The 6,000-nt window shown below is 33.0% G+C and overlaps 1 protein-coding gene and 1 pseudogene across 1 annotated transcript in view; one reads left to right on the top strand and one right to left on the bottom strand.

The window, feature by feature from the left end:
- The window catches only part of LOC127849577 (baculoviral IAP repeat-containing protein 3-like), a 114,823-nt pseudogene that overhangs the window by 34,871 nt on the left and 73,952 nt on the right, over positions 1-6,000 (top strand).
- Positions 5,944-6,000, bottom strand: part of LOC127849575 (uncharacterized) — a 21,712-nt gene continuing 21,655 nt past the window's right edge. The window contains exon 3 of the mRNA XM_052382303.1: positions 5,944-6,000. This exon is cut by the window's right edge and continues 806 nt beyond it. The gene's annotated coding sequence lies outside the window, so the exon portion shown is untranslated.

Below are 6,000 nucleotides of genomic sequence, written 5' to 3' on the forward strand. Positions count from 1 at the left end.
CCATGTCTAGTACTGACAATGTATCACCTGGTTTAAATAAAAGACTACCGGTTTTATTATTTTACACCGCTGCTTATGTTTCTGGACTTTATTAGTTTCTATATACCCATGCAAAATCATGCTTAAGTAACACTGTTATTTGAATATTAGCAATTATTCATGAAAACCATTAATTTACGAGATCAGGCTTATAATACTGCTTCGGAACATAATTTCTACAAACTAGTGAACACTTAACACTTTAGTTATTATTTTTATGCTCCCCCAAAATTTATTTTGGTGGGAGCATATGGTCACCGCTTCGTCTGTCCGTGTGTGCGTCTGTCTGTCTGTCCGTCCGTGCACAATTTTTGTCCGGGCTATTTCTCAGCAACTAATGATCGGAATTCAATGAAACTTTATGGGAAGCTTCACTGACAAGAGGAGATGTTCATATTATCAGCGTGTTCTGGTCGGATGATTTTTCACAGAGTTATGGCCCTTTGAATTTTTTTGAAATTTTCCATTAACTGTACATATAGTCCAATTCTTGTCCGGGCTATTTCTCAGCAACTAATGACCGATATTCAATGAAACTTTATGGGAAGCTTCACTACCAAGAGAATGTGCATATTATCAGCGGGTTCTGGTCGGATGATTTTTCATAGAGTTATGGCCCTTTGAAATTTTCTATAAAAACATTCTTGTCCCCCCAACTACTGTGCCCTCAAGACGTTTCCTTTTATCTGAATATATAGTGCAATATTGTGACAGAAAAAATCTTTTGGGAGCATCACCCGTCTCCGACGGTTTCTTGCTATATTTTTTGCGAATTAAGTTCAGTGAACCCTAAGCAGAAAGTTCCTCATACATTTAATAACGATATCTTTACTTCTTGTGGATCAAGTCAGACAATTTAATGATGAATGAGCAGGAAAACAATGGCACGATTTAGGAATGGTAAGTCTTTTTTCCAGCTCCAGTCATAATGTGGATCACGTCTGGAATTCCTATGTTCAATGAAAGGGTGGAAAACAGCAAACAGAGAAACAAAAGAAGCTTAGAATTCAATATGTACTTTTTGTAGACTTTTATGAATTTGTCATTATAACTTAATGGAGTAAATGATAAATTTATACTGGTCCCAACACCATGTGGATTGATGTGAACGTTGTCAGGTTAAATGCGGAACGTGCTGGAAATTGTCAGCGACATCATCGCGTAAAACTTATTAAATGCAATCATTCAGAGCACATTGTATTTAAGTAATTAATATTCAACAGGTGAACTACTTCTGATTTTAAGAAGATAATATTTTTCAACAAATACATGTTTACTTGTCTTATAGTGGAAGCAATGATTTTGATATGTAAAGCAGCCTAGGACAGTACTCATAACAGTGCACGGGAAGAACATTCATTGACGTTTTGGAAACAATTAACGGGCAAACTGTTGCAAGACAATGTCGAGAAAATACTGAAACTATAATCAAGCAGTTGGAAATAAAATCGGAATGTTAGACTCGTTGTTTCGCAGAGTTTGTGTTTGTTGATTGAGATAAAAATTTATCGTGTATGGTACAATAAAAGAAAAGGTACACAGACAATCGTTTTTTTTCATTACACCATTACAACTCGTGTTGTTTGTATTTATGAACAACACGAGTTGTAATGGTATATTGAACACAAAACGAGCAACGGTATCACAAAACTAACCTTAATTCCGCTGACAATGTGTAATAAGAATTCTGCCAAAAACACGTTTATGTTATTTTGGGAAGAGGTAGGTACGTTTAAAAAAATGAGATTAACAGTTAGCACACAATTAAACAGAATGACGGTGTCTTTTATAGTATGGGCTATTGGTCGTATGTGTCAAATAGAAGACTCTTGTTTGTAAGAACTGACACTATCCCCAATTTTTCTAGAGCTTCTTTATTGCTATATTAGAGGAAGTAATCACTTGAAAGTCAAGATTGGAAGGTCCTTGCCGAGACAGGTATTTTTTGATGTTGTATACCCCTGATTACTTTTGTTTTATGTTTAATTGCCGCTTACTTTCGAGCCATATCAGTAAGAGAGTGATTGGCATTTTTTTCGTTTTAAAATTCGCTTTTTATCTGGAATTTGCTCGCTACGAATTTTCTTAGCAAATGCTTTAATTTTGTTATCCCAAAATGTACATTAGCTCATTTAACTACATCCAATGCATGCTACCGATATAATTATTCATGTGCACGCTTTAAAACATAGGATAGGTATGGTTTCATCTGTTCACATGAAATTTGTGAAACGTGATATAATTCTAATGTTCGTTCTATTTCATCATTTAAAGAGTGTTATCAAAGACATGTGTGAAGTTAAATTGAATATCTGTTATACTAAAAGCGATTATTCATTCACACAAACCTCTGCCGTAGATTCAGCTGAACGCGAACCTTAGCCCGACTGAAATACGTATAAAAGGTGAAGGGATTCTTCTAAAAGGCTCGTAACAAAACAGAACATAAGTCTTTATTATGTATCAGATGTCAGATTAAACAATGGAAATACATGTTTTGTGACAGGTAAACACATATAAATAATATATAATTATACAATTTAATGAAACATTTAAGAATCCGTGGGAGATAAAATAAAAGTTATAAATTTTAAAGAGTTTGAAGAAGAGAGAAGTAACAACAAACCGCCAGACATACTAATTAAGCAATAGGTCTGTGAAAATATTTCAACATGTTGTGACAAAAACGATAACATATGTACAAAATAATCAGTTATTATCGATAGTAAAAGTTATGGAAAACAGCAAAAAGGAACATACGTTTTCGAATCATTTAAATAATCTACATAAAAATCAGTTAAATATCAGTAATGTTTTGTTATTGTGGACACACAACGAACACTCAAAATACAAAATTGTAAAGGATATATCGATACACAAATAAAATAAGCAAAGGGGCTGCAATTTAAAGATCCGTTTGCGAGACATTACGGTATCACAATATTGGCTAAAGAAAATTACAGCTTACATCGATTTGACAATAAAACACACACACACAACGGCAAACAACCGTCAAGATGTAAGATGACTATTATTTTTCTTTACAAAATCAGTTATTTATTAACCAGTAGTTTATATTAGTATACGCATTGGTATAATTTGAGTTATTACATGAAACACATGTACTCGGCTCGGGTACTACTTACATGTACCCCGGGCACTATTAAGTATACTTTCATGTACCCCGGGTACGGTAAATATACCTAAACGTACCCGGTCGATATAACACTGAACCCGAGTTGTATTACCGCCCAAAATCCGATGTTGTAACACGCGCCGATTACCGTAAAACGATATTGTTTATATTATAAAAACTTATCCTTAAAAAACTGCATCAACATGCTTTTTTAGTATGAGTTTCGATAATATGGAGGCCATTTAACAGACAATTTGACCTAAATGTGAACATAATAAATTGAAAAAAAAGAGCCGACAACGACCGACTTAGCGTTAACATTCTAGGGTACGTTTTAGTATATTTACCATACCCGGGGTACATGTAAGTATACTTAAGAGTACCCGGGGTTTATGTAAGTAGTACCCGAGCCGACAATTACCAATCGAGCTCAAGTTACCATATGTCTAGAACTCTTCATAAAAGAGAGTTATAGGTCAATAACCGAGAGTTTAAATTAAACCAGTTTATATGTTCTTTAATTCGGATAGAAAAGCTCATGCAGTTACTGATAATATACAGGAAACAATGCACACGTTGTGATGTAGTAAATGGTTCTTATACAGTTAATTAGAAACTACATTAACTTGGTGAAAAATTTACATGAGAGTTGAATAAGTGGTGAGTCATAGGCACGAATCGCGATTGATGTGTCAAGTTTCGAGATGGCTTTGCATGAGAGACTCAATAACACCACATTTTCTTTTTAACTCTTTCTGTGCAAGTTTATCAAGTGGCGAAAAAAAATATTATTCTCTATTAAACGCAATAGCAATTAAAATATACGTTGATTTCAATAGTAAGAATGTAAATTACTATAAAGCAGTATATTTACGACTTAATTATTTAGCTAACCGTAACCGCAATTAAGCTACTTGTTCTAAGCGCCATTAAATAATGGCTATGTTACCTACACACGAAAGTGTAAGTAAGTCCTTTACAAATATATAAATATACCATTTGAAAATGTATTGAAGATATCGGATGAATTATTATTTAGATTATTTTAATTCATATGTGTAAGCGAAGTTACATTATTGCCGAAATATTAAGGATTTTAATACTAGGTTACTTATGAATTCAAGATCGGAAGATGTCGATTTCAACGTGTAGTACAAGTGTAACGCAATGCTACAATAAGTCAAAACAAATATTACTACTTACAATGTTAGATTTTGTCAAATATAAATTTAATTTAAATGTAGTGTGTTTCAGGAATTGAAGCAGATTGTTAATGTGATATTAAAATATTAGAGAAATTGCCAGTTTATGTGTCTGAAAAAACACATAAAGCACATAAAGTTTACACATAGCAAAACTAGCGTTTCTTATAGCAATAGCCACAATTTAAACGCTAGACGTGGTCTGGTAACACATATTTAAGTTAACGAGATACAAAATAATCGTTTTTATTATTTGTGTGACAATATATTTCATGTGAATTTCCCGCGACGATATCCGAAAATTTACGAGCAACCACGAAATTGGCTACGGGCAGGTCATGAGAACTACGTCGTGCTTCCGATTCATTAAAATCCGATGATATCCAGTACGAAGAGCAAACCTCGCTGTGTAAGCATTTCTTCGACACTTCGGATAAATGACACAAAGGCACTAACATAATGTTCTCTATATAACTGACATGTTTTAATTTACTGTATATCTTGCAACAAAAAAGCTTTGGTTAGAATATTGAAATATAAGCTGCAATTTTCTTCATCCAAATGGGTCCCCCTACGCCAAGCATGATGCTGCATTTATCCCCGTCATTATTTTTAATTTTAGTCCATAAACAACTCTTCTTGAACTTCTTTAGACATACTTTTTACTGTTAACCTTTTTTATCTGGTATATTAAAGTCAACTCCCTAATGGCTCTTTCTCTACTAACAAAGCTTCTTTATGGATAAAAATCACCATGTTTATGTTCGTCTAGTTTTGTTTGTTTCCGTGAGGAGTTGGAAATCGTACGCATACATAACATGATTTAACAACACACACATTATGTCGTCGTTTTACCGCGTATACTGTGGCTTTCAAATGGGATGTATTATTATATTACTTTGCTTTTATCCAATAAAATGATTTGATTATATATATTCATTATGATTAAAAGAGATTTTCATGGTTTCATCTAGGCGTTATTTATGTATTTTTGTTGATTGTTATGAACAATTTATTCTTAGAAAATTGGTAATAGGAATTAATATATTCGAATATGGATTATGCGCTTTTTTGCAGTCATTTCCATGTGTTCGACAAATTAAACTTTATGTTATATTCGAATTGGCAACAATTTTAAGTTAATCAAGCAAACACACAACATAATTTAAAAGAGACACTTTTCGTTTAACTCTGTCTGCTCATTAGACACCTTGGATTATGTTCTTGCTTAAACAAACAATCTAATTGGTTAATTAAATATTATCACCATTCAATTTTTTCTTACTATAACAAATTGAACTCGGTTATGCACATTCACTACATGGAATACATCTACGTTTTACGATGTAACGCATGCTAGTAGCTTGAGTTTGGGTAAGAGACACGCTCGCACCAAAGGTATCGTGTCTCATAAATTTAAAATTGTTTTCTTTTAAATAACATCGTACCTTTGAATTGTAAATGTAATTTAATTGGAAAAATAATCCCGTTTATTGCATTTTTAACATTCATGCTATGACGTAAACATTTATTTATAGTTAAATATAACGTGTATAAATCGTGGCCCCCTTAATCCGGTTTAAATATACTGGTATATGTTTTGCATTTACCGTTTAAAGGCGG

This window comes from Dreissena polymorpha, chromosome 11 (genome assembly GCF_020536995.1).
Source record: "Dreissena polymorpha isolate Duluth1 chromosome 11, UMN_Dpol_1.0, whole genome shotgun sequence".
In the NCBI taxonomy this organism is placed as follows: domain Eukaryota; kingdom Metazoa; phylum Mollusca; class Bivalvia; order Myida; family Dreissenidae; genus Dreissena; species Dreissena polymorpha.